Source organism: Bombina bombina, chromosome 4, assembly GCF_027579735.1.
Source record: "Bombina bombina isolate aBomBom1 chromosome 4, aBomBom1.pri, whole genome shotgun sequence".
In the NCBI taxonomy this organism is placed as follows: domain Eukaryota; kingdom Metazoa; phylum Chordata; class Amphibia; order Anura; family Bombinatoridae; genus Bombina; species Bombina bombina.
In genome coordinates this window covers 297,202,125-297,217,610 of record NC_069502.1, presented here as the reverse complement: position 1 = coordinate 297,217,610, position 15,486 = coordinate 297,202,125, and positions in this window count along the sequence as shown.

Below are 15,486 nucleotides of genomic sequence, written 5' to 3'. Positions count from 1 at the left end.
AGAACTATTTAATAGTTACCTAGTTAAAATAATAACAAAATTACCTGTAAAATAAGTCCTAACCTAAGTTATAATTAAACCTAACACTACCCTATCAATAAATTAATTAAAAAAAATACCTACAATTACCTACAATAAAACCTAACACTACACTATCAATAAATAAATTAAATACAATTTCTACAAATAACTACAATGTCATAAACTAACTAAAGTACAAAAAATAAAAAAGAACTAAGTTACAAAAAATAAAAAAATATTTACAAACATAAGAAAAATATTACAACAATTTTAAACTAATTACACCTACTCTAAGCCCCCTAATAAAATAACAAAGACCCCCAAAATAAAAAAATGCCCTACCCTATTCTAAATTAATAAATTTAAAAGCTCTTTTACCTTACCAGCCCTGAACAGGGCCCTTTGCGGGGCATGCCCCAAGAAAATCAGCTCTTTTGCCTGTAAAAAAAAACATACAATACCCCCCCCCAACATTACAACCCACCACCCACATACCCCTAATCTAACCCAAACCCCCCTTAAATAAACCTAACACTAAGCCCCTGAAGATCTTCCTACCTTGTCTTCACCATACCAGGTTCACTGATCCGTCCTGGCATCCGGTGCTGAAGAGGTCCAGAAGAGGCTCCAAAGTCTTCCTCCTATCCGGCAAGAAGAGGACATCCGGACCGGCAAACATCTTCATCCAAGCTGCATCTTCGATCTTCTTCCATCCGGTGCGGAGCGGGTCCATGTTGAAGCATCCGACGCGGATCCATCCTCTTCTTCCGGCGTCTCCCGACGAATGACGGTTCCTTTAAGGGACGTCATCCAATAGATCAGCCAATAGAATGCGAGCTCAATCTGATTGGCTGATTGGATCAGCCAATCGGATTGAACTTGATTCTGATTGGCTGATTCCATCAGCCAATCAGAATATTCCTACCTTAATTCCGATTGGCTGATAGAATCCTATCAGCCAATCGGAATTCGAGGGATGCCATCTTGGATGACGTCCCTTAAAGGAACCGTCATTCGTCGGGAGACGCCGGAAGAAGAGGATGGATCCGCGTCGGATGCTTCAACATGGACCCGCTCCGCACCGGATGGAAGAAGATCGAAGATGCAGCTTGGATGAAGATGTTTGCCGGTCCGGATGTCCTCTTCTTGCCGGATAGGAGGAAGACTTTGGAGCCTCTTCTGGACCTCTTCAGCACCGGATGCCAGGATGGATCGGTGAACCTGGTATGGTGAAGACAAGGTAGGAAGATCTTCAGGGGCTTAGTGTTAGGTTTATTTAAGGGGGGTTTGGGTTAGATTAGGGGTATGTGGGTGGTGGGTTGTAATGTTGGGGGGGGTATTGTATGTTTTTTTTTACAGGCAAAAGAGCTGATTTTCTTGGGGCATGCCCCGCAAAGGGCCCTGTTCAGGGCTGGTAAGGTAAAAGAGCTTTTAAATTTATTAATTTAGAATAGGGTAGGGAATTTTTTTATTTTGGGGTCTTTGTTATTTTATTAGGGGGCTTAGAGTAGGTGTAATTAGTTTAAAATTGTTGTAATATTTTTCTTATGTTTGTAAATATTTTTTTATTTTTTGTAACTTAGTTCTTTTTTATTTTTTGTACTTTAGTTAGTTTATGTAATTGTAGTTATTTGTAGAAATTGTATTTAATTTATTTATTGATAGTGTAGTGTTAGGTTTTATTGTAGGTAATTGTAGGTATTTTATTTAATTAATTTATTGATAGGGTAGTGTTAGGTTTAATTATAACTTAGGTTAGGACTTATTTTACAGGTAATTTTGTTATTATTTTAACTAGGTAACTATTAAATAGTTTTTAACTATTTAATAGCTATTGTACCTGGTTAAAATAATTACCAAGTTGCCTGTAAAATAAATATTAATCCTAAAATAGCTACAATGTAATTATAATTTATATTGTAGCTATATTAGGATTTTTTTTACAGGTAAGTATTTAGCTTTAAATAGGAATAATTTATTTAATAAGAGTTAATTAATTTCGTTAGATTAAAATTATATTTAACTTAGGGGGGTGTTAGTGTTAGGGTTAGACTTAGCTTTAGGGGTTAATCCATTTATTAGAATAGCGGTGAGATCCGATCGGCAGATTAGGGGTTAATAATTGAAGTTAGGTGTCGGCGATGTTAGGGAGCGCAGATTAGGGGTTAATACTATTTATGATAGGGTTAGTGAGGCGGATTAGGGGTTAATAACTTTATTATAGTAGCGCTCAGGTCCGCTCGGCAGATTAGGGGTTAATAAGTGTAGGTAGGTGGAGGCGACGTTGTGGGGGGCAGGTTAGGGGTTAATAAAAATAATATATGGGTCGGCGGTGTTAGGGGCAGCAGATTAGGGGTACATAAGGATAACGTAGGTGGCGGCGCTTTGCGGTCGGCAGATTAGGGGTTAATTATTGTAAGTAGCTGGCGGCGACGTTGTGGGGGGCAGGTTAGGGGTTAATAAATATAATATAGGGGTCGGCGGTGTTAGGGGCAGCAGATTAGGGGTACATAGGGATAATGTAAGTTGCGGCGGTTTACGGAGCGGCAGATTAGGGGTTAATAATAATATGCAGGGGTCAGCAATAGCGGGGGCGGCAGATTAGGGGTTAATAAGTGTAAGGGTAGGGGTGTTTAGACTCGGGGTACATGTTAGAGTGTTAGGTGCAGACGTAGGAAGTGTTTCCCCATAGGAAACAATGGGGCTGCGTTAGGAGCTGAACGCTGCTTTTTTGCAGGTGTTAGGTTTTTTTTCAGCTCAAACAGCCCCATTATTTCCTATGGGAGAATCGTGCACGAGCACGTTTTTGAGGCTGGCCGCGTCCGTAAGCAACTCTGGTATCGAGAGTTGCATTTGCGGTAAAAATGCTCTACGCTCCTTTTTTGGAGCCTAACGCAGCATTTTTTGGGACTCTCGATACCAGAGTTAATTTTATGGTGCGGCCAGAAAAAAGCCCGCATAGCGTTAACAGCCCATCTACCGCCAAACTCCAAATCTAGGCCCAAGTGTTTGTCTGAAGCCATCATGCGCAGTAGAGACAAACACTTGGCCTTGAGATAGGGAGCGCGAGGTACACAGCATACAAGCAGCTGTGGGGAGCGCGAGGTACACAAACAGCTGTGAGGTCTGCTGCGTGAGAAGCGGCCACGCGCTCCCCAGACCTCACAGCTGTTTGTGGCCGACGGGAGCGTTGCGATGGGGGCGTGGCCGGGCGTCGCGAGGGGCGTGGCCGGGCGTTGCAGGGCGTCGCGAGGAGCGTGGCCGGGCGGGTCCCGCCGCGATGGGGCGTGGCCAGGCGGGGTCCAGCAATGTGAACACAGAGCCAGAGAGGGAGCAGGAGAGGAGGCGAAGAGAGACAAAGGGGGGGGGGGGGAAGAGAGACAAAGGGGGGGGGAGAGACAAAGGGGGGGGGAAGAGAGACAAAGGGGGGGGGAAGAGAGACAAAGGGGGGGGGGAAGAGAGACAAAGGGGGGGAAGAGAGACAAAGGGGGGGGAAGAGAGACAAAGGGGGGGGGAAGAGAGACAAAGGGGGGGAAGAGAGACAAAGGGGGGGGAAGAGAGACAAAGGGGGGGGGAAGAGAGACAAAGGGGGGGAAGAGAGACAAAGTGGGGGGGAAGAGAGACAAAGGGGGGGCGGGAGAGACAAAGGGAGGGGAGAGAGACAAAGGGGGGGGAAGAGAGACAAAGGGGGGGGAAGAGAGACAAATGGGGGGGAAGAGAGACAAAGGGGGGGAAGAGAGCCAAAGGGGGGAAGAGAGACAAAGGGGGGGAAGAGAGACAAAGTGGGGGGGGAAGAGAGACAAAGGGGGGGAGAGAGACAAAGGGGGGGGAAGAGAGACAAAGGGGGGGGGGAGAGAGACAAAGGGGGGGGAAGAGAGACAAAGGGGGGGAAGAGAGACAAAGTGGGGGGGTAAGAGAGACAAAGGGGGGGGGAGAGACAAAGGGGGGTGAAGAGAGACAAAGGGAGGGGAGAGAGACAAAGGGGGGGGAAGAGAGACAAAGGGGGGGGAAGAGAGACAAATGGGGGGGAAGAGAGACAAAGGGGGGGAAGAGAGCCAAAGGGGGGGAAGAGAGACAAAGGGGGGGAAGAGAGACAAAGTGGGGGGGAAGAGAGACAAAGGGGGGGAGAGAGACAAAGGGGGGGAAGAGAGACAAAGGGGGGGGGAGAGAGACAAAGGGGGGGGGGAAGAGAGACAAAGGGGGGGAAGAGAGACAAAGGGGGGGAAGAGAGACAAAGGGGGGGAAGAGAGACAAAGGGGGGGGAGAGAGACAAAGGGGGGGAAGAGAGACAAAGGGGGGGGAAGAGAGACAAAGGGGGGAAGAGAGACAAAGGGGGGGGGGAAGAGAGACAAAGGGGGGGGAAGAGAGACAAAGGGGGGGAAGAGAGACAAAGGGGGGGAAGAGAGACAAAGGGGGGGAAGAGAGACAAAGGTGGGGGGAAGAGAGACAAAGGGGGGGAGAGAGACAAAGGGGGGGAAGAGAGACAAAGGGGGGGGGGAAGAGAGACAAAGGGGGGGAAGAGAGACAAAGGGGGGGAAGAGAGACAAAGGTGGGGGGAAGAGAGACAAAGGGGGGGGGAGAGAGACAAAGGGGGGGGAAGAGAGACAAAGGGGGGGAAGAGAGACAAGGGGGGGGAAGAGAGACAAAGGGGGGGGAAGAGAGACAAGGGGGGGGGAGAGAGACAAGGGGGGGAAGAGAGACAAGGGGGGAAGAGAGACAAAGGGGGGGGAGAGAGACAAAGGGGGGGGAAGAGAGACAAAGGGGGGGGAAGAGAGACAAAGGGGGGGAAGAGAGACAAATGGGGGGAGAAAGACAAAGGGGGGGAGAAAGACAAAGGGGGGGAGAGAGACAAAGGGGGGGGGAGAGAGACAAAGGGGGGGAAGAGAGACAAAGGGGGGGGAAGAGAGACAAAGGGGGGGGAAGAGAGACAAAGGGGGGGAGAGAGACAAAGGGGGGGGAAGAGAGACAAAGGGGGGGGAGAGAGACAAAGGGGGGGAAGAGAGACAAAGGGGGGGAAGAGAGACAAAAGGGGGGGAAGAGAGACAAAGGGGGGGGGAAGAGAGACAAAGGGGGGGGAAGAGAGACAAAGGGGGGGAAGAGAGACAAAGGGGGGGAAGAGAGACAAAGGGGGGGAAGAGAGACAAAGGGGGGGGAAGAGAGACAAAGCGAGGGGGGGAAAGAGACAAAGGGGGGGAAGAGAGACAAAGGGGGGGAGAGAGACAAAGGGGGGGGAATAGAGACAAAGGGGGGGAAGAGAGACAAAGGGGGGGAAGAGAGACAAAGGGGGGGGAGAGAGACAAAGGGGGGGAGAGAGACAAAGGGGGGAAGAGAGACAAAGGGGGGGGGAAGAGAGACAAAGGGGGGGGAAGAGAGACAAAGGGGGGGGAGAGAGACAAAGGGGGGGGGAAGAGAGACAAAGGGGGGGGAGAGACAAAGGGGGGGGAGAGACAAAGGGAGGGGGAGCCAAAGAGGGGGGAGAGAGAGAGCAAAAGAGGGGAGAGAGCCAAAGGGGGGGGAGAGCAAAAGAGGGGAGAGAGAGAGCAAAAGAGGGGAGAGAGAGAGCAAAAGAGGGGAGAGAGAGAGCAAAGGAGAGGGGAGAGAGAGAGCAAAGGAGAGGGGGGAGAGAAAGCAAAAGAGAGGGGGGAAGAGAGAGCAAAAGAGAGGGGGGAGAGAGCAAGGGGTGGGACCGCTGTACTGCAAAAAATGGCCCGTGTACAAGGGCTTTAGTACTAGTATATATATATATACATACATACATATAATATATATATATATATATATATATATATATATATATATATATACAGGTATATATAATATATATATATATATATATATATATATATACACACACACACAAATATATGTGTGTATATATACACGCACACACACATATACATACACACAAATACATATACACTGTTACACACACAAATACATATTTTATATACATAAAATAAATGCACACACACATATACATATATGCACACACAGACATATACATACATACATACATACACTACACATACACATATAAAATACATACACACAATTTAAATTTATATATTTTTTTTTTCTTTAGAAGGGAGCACATTTTAATTTTATCTGACCTTTTAGCTTTTATATAAATTGAATGCAGTAAGTTCCAGTTAAACTAACCACTACCTCACACTTCTCCCCTTTCCCCACTCTTTCATGATAACAGTGATTTACAGACAAAAGCAGGAAAAGTTTGCTGGAGACACATGAGACTGACTGATACTGTGTTATATGACCATGCAGTAGGGAAAGAACTCAAAGAAGCACTAAAACAAGCAGCAAAAAAAACGGAGCATTTTTCAAAGTAATAAACTTACATACTTGTTGACTGTCTCCTCCATGCTGAAAGCCCATACCTCACTTAAAAACGGCCATGTTAGCTTCCCTGCTCTGAGTCTGTCTGAACGGCCCAAAAACACTTCAGGAGGTGAGGGGGAGGAGCCTCATGGGGCCATCACATGCAGAGTGCCAGCGTATCACAGAAGCTGGGGGAGGAGACAGAGCACAGGCTGAACCCAGTCGCACATTTCAGCCTGTGCGATTATGCCTCTATAGGCATGAGGCTGGGGAGGAGCTATGCCTGCACAGTGAATACATTGAGATCACTGTGCAGGCATATAGGGCTCCTTACCGCACGTGCGACTGCGGGGTGGAGACTGGAGTCAATACTATGACTCAGCCTCTCAGGCAGGAGCAGGCAGTGCTACGAGCGCCGTGGTGGTGTGGTGTAGTCCACCCGGTCCTAGCTCCTGCCTGCTCCTGCCTGCTCCTGCCTGTATCGTTGTAAATTGCAATATACTGTATTCTGTATACATATACATAGCATGCCATACTGCATAGTGACACAGACAGCAGGACAGCACACAACTTGGGGGAGATAATAAATTATTAATAATATAAAACAATATAAATAAAAAATTTATATAAAATTTTTAATATATTTTTTTTTTTTTCTAATTTTTTTTTTTTATTTTTGGCTCGTTTTTTTTCTCCATCCTCTGCCCCCTGGGGGTTCACGTGCGACAGTGCACAAATGGAGGAGCCTCCACTGATTCCATTGCTCTACTGGCCATCTCTGATGAGACCTAGCCCAGAGAAGTTGGCGGCACTTCTGGACAGTGTTTATTTATGGCTTCTGCTTTGATTTGTAAAGCCTTAACTTGCATCTGTGGATGCAGCAGCAAATTGTGTTGACTGACAAAGGTTTACCAAAGTATTCCTGAGCCAATGTCAGGATATCTATAACAGACTCATGATGGTTTATGAAGCAGTGGCTTCTGAAGGATTGGAGATCTCACGCATTCAGAAGTGTTTTCCGGCCTTGCCCTTTGCGCACCGATATTTGACCAGATTCCTTGAATCTTTAATTATATTGTGCACTGTAGAAGGGGAAATATCCAAAATCCTACCAATTTGTCTTTGGGGAATGTTGTTCTAAAAGTGTTGGATTATTTGCTGACGCATCTGTTGGCAGATTGGCAAGTCTCAACCCATCATTGCTCTTGAAGGACTAGACCTTTTTTGGAGGCTCTTTATATACTATGATTACACAATTGCCTCACCTGTTTCACATCACCTTCTTATTTTAACTTGTCACATCGCTATTAGTCCTAAATTGCCCCTGAGACAACTTTTTTGGAACGTGTTGCAGTCATCAGATTTGAAATGAGTGTATATTTTAAAAAATACATTAAATTCACAAAGTAAAACATCAACATCATTATGTGTTAATAATGTGTTTTCAATATAGTACAGGGTGAATTGAATTTTCAAATTACTCTTTTTGTTTGTTTGTTTTTTGCATTTTCCATACTGTTCCATACTGTCGGAATTTGGGTTGTATACTTATGAGCACTCATATAAGGGGGAAAGGTGCAACAAATGGAACAAGTAATTTAAATCACTTAGGCCTAGATTTGGAGTTCGGCGGTAGCCATCAAAACCAGCGTTAGAGGCTCCTAACGCTGGTTTTGGCCGCCCGCTGGTATTTGGAGTCAGTGATTAAAGGGTCTAACGCTCACTTTTCAGCCGCGACTTTTCCATACCGCAGATCCCCCTACGCCATTTGCGTATCCTATCTTTTCAATGGGATCTTTCTAACGCCGGTATTTAGAGTCGTTTCTGAAGTGAGCGTTAGAGCTCTAACGACAAAATTCCAGCCGCCTGAAAATAGCAGGAGTTAAGAGCTTTCTGGCTAACGCCGGTTCATAAAGCTCTTAACTACTGTACCCTAAAGTACACTAACACCCATAAACTTCCTATGTACCCCTAAACCGAGCTCCCCCCACATCGCCGCCACTCGATTTAAATTTTTAACCCCTAATCTGCCGACCGCCACCTACGTTATTCTTATGTACCCCTAATCTGCTGCCCCTAACCCTGCCGACCCCTGTATTACATTTATTAACCCCTAACCTGCCCCCCACAACATCGCCGCCAGCTACTTAAAATAAATAACCCCTAATCTTCCGACCGCAAAGCGCCGCCACCTACGTTATCCCTATGTACCCCTAATCTATTACCCCTAACACCGCCGACCCCTATATTATATTTATTAACCCCTAATCTGCCCCCCTCAACGTCGCCGACACCTGCCTACACTTATTAACTCCTAATCTGCCGAGCGGACCTGAGCGCTACTATAATAAAGTTATTAACCCCTAACCCGCCTCACTAACCCTATCATAAATAGTATTAACCCCTAATCTGCCCTCCCTAACATCGCCGACACCTACCTTCAATTATTAACCCCTAATCTGACGACCGGAGCTCATCGCTACTATAATAAATGGATTAACCCCTAAAGCTAAGTCTAACCCTAACACTAACACCCCCCTAAGTTAAATATAATTTACATCTAACGAAATAAATTAACTCTTATTAAATAACTTATTCCTATTTAAAGCTAAATACTTACCTGTAAAATAAATCCTAATATAGCTACAATATAAATTATAATTATATTATAGCTATTTTAGGATTAATATTTATTTTACAGGCAACTTTTTAATTATTTTAACCAGGTACAATAGCTATTAAATAGTTAAGAACTATTTAATAGTTACCTAGTTAAAATAATAACAAATTTACCTGTAAAATAAATCCTAACCTAAGATATAATTAAACCTAACACTACCCTATCAATAAATTAATTAAATAAACTACCTACAATTACCTACAATTAACCTAACACTACACTATCAATAAATTAATTAAACACAATTGCTACAAATAAATACAATTAAATAAACTAGCTAAAGTACAAAAAATAAAAAAGAACTAAGTTACAAAAAATAATAAAATATTTACAAACATAAGAAAAATATTACAACAATTTTAAACTAATTACACCTACTCTAAGCCCCCTAATAAAATAACAAAGACCCCCAAAATAAAAAATTCCCTACCCTATTCTAAATTAAAAAAGTTACAAGCTCTTTTACCTTACCAGCCCTGAACAGGGCCCTTTGCGGGGCATGCCCCAAGAATTTCAGCTCTTTTGCCTGTAAAAGAATAAATACAATACCCCCCCCCCAACATTACAACCCACCACCCACATACCCCTAATCTAACCCAAACCCCCCTTAAATAAACCTAACACTAAGCCCCTGAAGATCTTCCTACCTTGTCTTCACCATACCAGGCTTACCGATCCGTCCTGGCTCCAACATCTTCATCCAACCCAAGCGGGGGTTGGCGATCCATCATCCGGTGCTGAAGAGGTCCAGAAGAGGCTCCAAAGTCTTCCTCCTATCCGGCAAGAAGAGGACATCCGGACCGGCAAACATCTTCTCCAAGCGGCATCTTCAATCTTCTTCCATCCGGTGCGGAGCGGGTCCATCTTGAAGCAGGCGACGCGGATCCATCCTCTTCTTCCGTTGTCTCCCGACGAATGACGGTTCCTTTAAGGGACGTCATCCAAGATGGCGTCCCTCGAATTCCGATTGGCTGATAGGATTCTATCAGCCAATCGGAATTAAGGTAGGAATTTTCTGATTGGCTGATGGAATCAGCCAATCAGAATCAAGTTCAATCCGATTGGCTGATCCAATCAGCCAATCAGATTGAGCTCGCATTCTATTGGCTGATCGGAAAAGCCAATAGAATGCGAGCTCAATCTGATTGGCTGATTGGATCAGCCAATCGGATTGAACTTGATTCTGATTGGCTGATTCCATCAGCCAATCAGAAAATTCCTACCTTAATTCCGATTGGCTGATAGAATCCTATCAGCCAATAGGAATTCGAGGGACGCCATCTTGGATGACGTCCCTTAAAGGAACCGTCATTCGTCGGGAGACAACGGAAGAAGAGGATGGATCCGCGTCGCCTGCTTCAAGATGGACCCGCTCCGCACCGGATGGAAGAAGATTGAAGATGCCGCTTGGAGAAGATGTTTGCCGGTCCGGATGTCCTCTTCTTGCCGGATAGGAGGAAGACTTTGGAGCCTCTTCTGGACCTCTTCAGCACCGGATGATGGATCGCCAACCCCCGATTGGGTTGGATGAAGATGTTGGAGCCAGGACGGATTTGTGAACCTGGTATGGTGAAGACAAGGTAGGAAGATCTTCAGGGGCTTAGTGTTAGGTTTATTTAAGGGGGGTTTGGGTTAGATTAGGGGTATGTGGGTGGTGGGTTGTAATGTTGGGGGGGGTATTGTATTTATTCTTTTACAGGCAAAAGAGCTGAAATTCTTGGGGCATGCCCCGCAAAGGGCCCTGTTCAGGGCTGGTAAGGTAAAAGAGCTTGTAACTTTTTTAATTTAGAATAGGGTAGGGAATTTTTTATTTTGGGGGTCTTTGTTATTTTATTAGGGGGCTTAGAGTAGGTGTAATTAGTTTAAAATTGTTGTAATATTTTTCGTATGTTTGTAAATATTTTATTATTTTTTGTAACTTAGTTCTTTTTTATTTTTTGTACTTTAGCTAGTTTATTTAATTGTATTTATTTGTAGCAATTGTGTTTAATTAATTTATTGATAGTGTAGTGTTAGGTTAATTGTAGGTAATTGTAGGTAGTTTATTTAATTAATTTATTGATAGGGTAGTGTTAGGTTTAATTATATCTTAGGTTAGGATTTATTTTACAGGTAAATTTGTTATTATTTTAACTAGGTAACTATTAAATAGTTCTTAACTATTTAATAGCTATTGTACCTGGTTAAAATAATTAAAAAGTTGCCTGTAAAATAAATATTAATCCTAAAATAGCTACAATGTAATTATAATTTATATTGTAGCTATATTAGGATTTATTTTACAGGTAAGTATTTAGCTTTAAATAGGAATAAGTTATTTAATAAGAGTTAATTTATTTCGTTAGATGTAAATTATATTTAACTTAGGGGGGTGTTAGTGTTAGGGTTAGACTTAGCTTTAGGGGTTAATACATTTATTAGAGTAGCGGTGAGCTCCGGTCGTCAGATTAGGGGTTAAAAATTGAAGGTAGGTGTCGGCGATATTAGGGAGGGCAGATTAGGGGTTAATACTATTTATGATAGGGTTAGTGAGGCGGATTAGGGGTTAATAACTTTATTATAGTAGCGCTCAGGTCCGCTCGGCAGATTAGGGGTTAATAAGTGTAGGCAGGTGTCGGCGACGTTGAGGGGGGCAGATTAGGAGTTAATAAATATAATATAGGGGTCGGCGATGTTAGGGCAGCAGATTAGGGGTACATAGGGATAACGTAGGTTGCGGCGGTTTACGGAGCGGCAGATTAGGGGTTAAAAAAATATGCAGGGGTCAGCGATAGCGGGGGCGGCAGATTAGGGGTTAATAAGTGTAAGGTTAGGGGTGTTTAGACTCGGGGTTCATGTTAGGGTGTTAGGTGCAGACGTAGGAAGTGTTTCCCCATAGGAAACAATGGGGCTGCGTTAGGAGCTGAACGCTGCTTTTTTGCAGGTGTTAGGTTTTTTTTCAGCTCAAACAGCCCCATTGTTTCCTATGGGAGAATCGTGCACGAGCACGTTTTTGAGGCCGGCCGCGTCCGTAAGCAACTCTGGTATCGAGAGTTGCATTTGCGGTAAAAATGCTATACGCTCCTTTTTTGGAGCCTAACGCAGCATTTGTTTAAACTCTCGATACCAGAGTTAAATTTATGGTGCGGCCAGAAAAAAGCCCGCGGAGCGTTAACAGCCCTTTTACCGCCAAACTCCAAATCTAGGCCTAAAAATGCAACACAGAACAAATCAACCTGACATGTCTATAGTGCAGCACCAAAGGAAGTTACTGGTTACTGACCCTCTCTTATGCTAAATGGTGTCACAAAATTGGTGCTCTGCTCTGTTTGTTCATTTGTGTTTTATGATTCTTTATTGGTTAATAAAGAGCCCTATGTTTTGGGATTGCAACTATTTGTTTGCTGTTATTTTGGTAAAAGCAAATATGAGTCTGCATTACCTTGCGGGTAACGCAGAAAATGAGTTGCCATAATAAAGTATCTAACCGTACAAATATTAGATATATTTTATAATTAAGCAAAATTCAGATTTCCCTGAAATGCTAATAAGCCTGACCAAACCCACTTAGAGTAGCAAAAAATAAACAAATAAATGAATTTAAAAAAAAAAATAGTTGTAGCAAAAATCATCATATATATAGAATATCAAAAAATATAATTTATTTTTGCACTCAACCAGTTGTCATATTTACATTGTTGCATTCAATTATAAAACATATATGTAGCAGTCCTTTATCACAAAATATATATGCTATTAGTTGCTTTCATGTTATCATTATTTCTCACTTGATGATCTCTCGATGACTTTAATGACACAAAAACCTTTACTTGAATGGTGAAGCCTCACTATTTAAAATAATTATTGCTCATATGACATTTTTGTAGGGTTCATAAAGCCCCATTTTATGGCAATGACCTACTCTCTTCTTTCCAAAATGGGTATCATACCCCTCTGTGTTTTATAGTAGAACAGTGGCTCTTAAACTGCCTCTTCAAACACTTCATAGGCGATCTACAATAGCACAAGAATCACCTGAAATTTAGAGAGCTGTGGGCCCAAAAGGAAGAACTTTATGCTGTTCGGCTTTTTATGTTGCCAAATTCATTCTTGTCACGTAATATAAAAACCTGCTGATTTCTACCGATAATATTGTGCCTTTCCAGCACCCTAGTCTGAAGAACTTTGAAAGTGAGAGTGCTCTATTTTCTTAATATTAATATATATATATATATATATATATATATATATATATATATATATATATATATATATATATATATACAGGGCTCAAAATGTCAGGTCGTAAGCTACTAGCCAGGCCAAAATGTTACTTACCATTTCTGATCCTACCCACCACCTGCGACACACCACACCCACTACTCCACTATATATATATATTTTATTATTAATATTATTATTATTATTTTGGGAGATATTCTTTTTTTCTGAATTATATTGTGCATGTTTTACCTGTGGCTACATTTTACATGGATCCATATAAAAGTCATTATATTGTTTGCATTGTTTTTATGTTACAATAATAAATTGAGATTTTATTGTATTTTCATACCTTTGTGTATAATATATGTTTGTGTGCAGTACTATATAGCCCTTTATATCTAGGAGCTCCTGGTCTTGGCTATTTATAGATTCTTAATATAGCAAAAGTGAACTGAGGTCATTCAGATATGCATGATACTATATGATTATACCATACTGAACCAAATAAAGGCAAAATGTGAATCATTGACACAAATGTACATATAAAAATACAAACATCCAGGTAGATTATAAATTTTGCGTTCGTGCTTTAATGCTGAAAAAATTGTAATTTCAGCGTCACAACAGCAACGCAGCCATTACGAGTCTTGTCAGTATAGCTGTGCCACAAGCATTTTAGCCTTTAACGCAACGTCAGTCCCGCACTCGAAAAAATGACGTTTTTCATGGGATTCCCATAGCGCTGGTATTACAAGGTATGCGGTGAGGCTAAAATGCTTGCGTTACACCCTATAATGACAAGTTCTGTACCGCCATCTGAGAGCAGTAGCTATGAGTTTTACGCAACAAAACTGTTACATAAAACTCATAACTAAAGTGCTACAATGTACACTAAACACCCATAAACTGCCTATTAACCCCTAAACCGAGGGCCTCTCACATCGCAAACACTAAATTAAACCTGTTAACCCCTAATCTCTGCCACCGAAATAATTCTATTAACCTCTAATCTGCCACTCCCGATATTGCCGACACTATACTAAAGTTATTAACCCCTATTCCACCGCACACCAACATCACCCACACTATAATAAATATATTAACCGTTATTCTGCCGCTTTTAACTAGGTAGACTAGTTAGTAAATAGTTATTAACTATTTACTAACTACCTAGTTAAAATTAATACAAACTTACCTGTGAAATAAAAATAAAACCTAAGCTAGCTAAAATATAACCATTATTTATATTGTAGTTAGCTTAGGTTTTTTTCACAGGTAAGTATGTATTAAGTTTTAAATAGGTATTATTTAGTTAATAATTGTAACTTTAATTTAGCTCTATTTTAATTATGCTAAAGTTAGGGGGTATTAGGGTTAGGTTTAGGGTTAGGTTTAGGTATATTAATAGTTTAATATAGGTTTTTGCGATGTGGGGGGCTGGCGGTTTAGGGGGTAATAGGTTTATTTAGTGGTAGTGATGTGGGAGGCCAGAGGTTTAGGGGTTAATAGCTTTATTTAGTGGCGGCGATGCCTGGGAGTGGTGGAATAGGGGTTAATATATGTATTATAGTGTGGGCGATGTTGGGGTGCAGGGGAATAGGGGGTTAATAACTTTAGTATAGTGTCGGCTATATCGGGAACGGCAGATTAGGGGTTAATAGATTTATTTTGGTGGAGGCGATGTCGGGAGCAGCAGATTAGGGGTTAATAACATTATATAGGTGTCGTCAATGTTGGGTGCGGCAGATTAGGGGTGTTTAGACTTGGGGTTTATGTTAGGGTGTTTCATTCCGCAATCGCAGGTGTTCGGTTTTTTCTGACACATAGATGTCTATGGGGAAAGCATGCACGAGCACGTCAATGCAGCGCTTGTATTTTGTGCGGTATGGAGCTCATCACAATCATATCGCACGCACAAGGCGGCTTTTCAAAAACTTGTAATGGCAGCGCTATGGAGGGTGAAATAACGCAACTTTTGTTGCGTTCGTTAACTACCCTCTATAGCGCAAAACTTGTAATCTAGGTGATTGTTAATTATACAAATTATATCAAATTAATGTTTTCATGAAAATCAGCAATTATTGTTTCCAATTTCGGTTTCTTTAATTTTTCTAGGAGCTAAATATATATATAAAAATACACATTTGTTGATGAGCAAGAATATTAATAGGCTATATAGCATAAAATAAATATAAATGGAATCTTTTGGGTTGTGCTAGTGTAATAGGCAGTGTAAGCAACAAGAC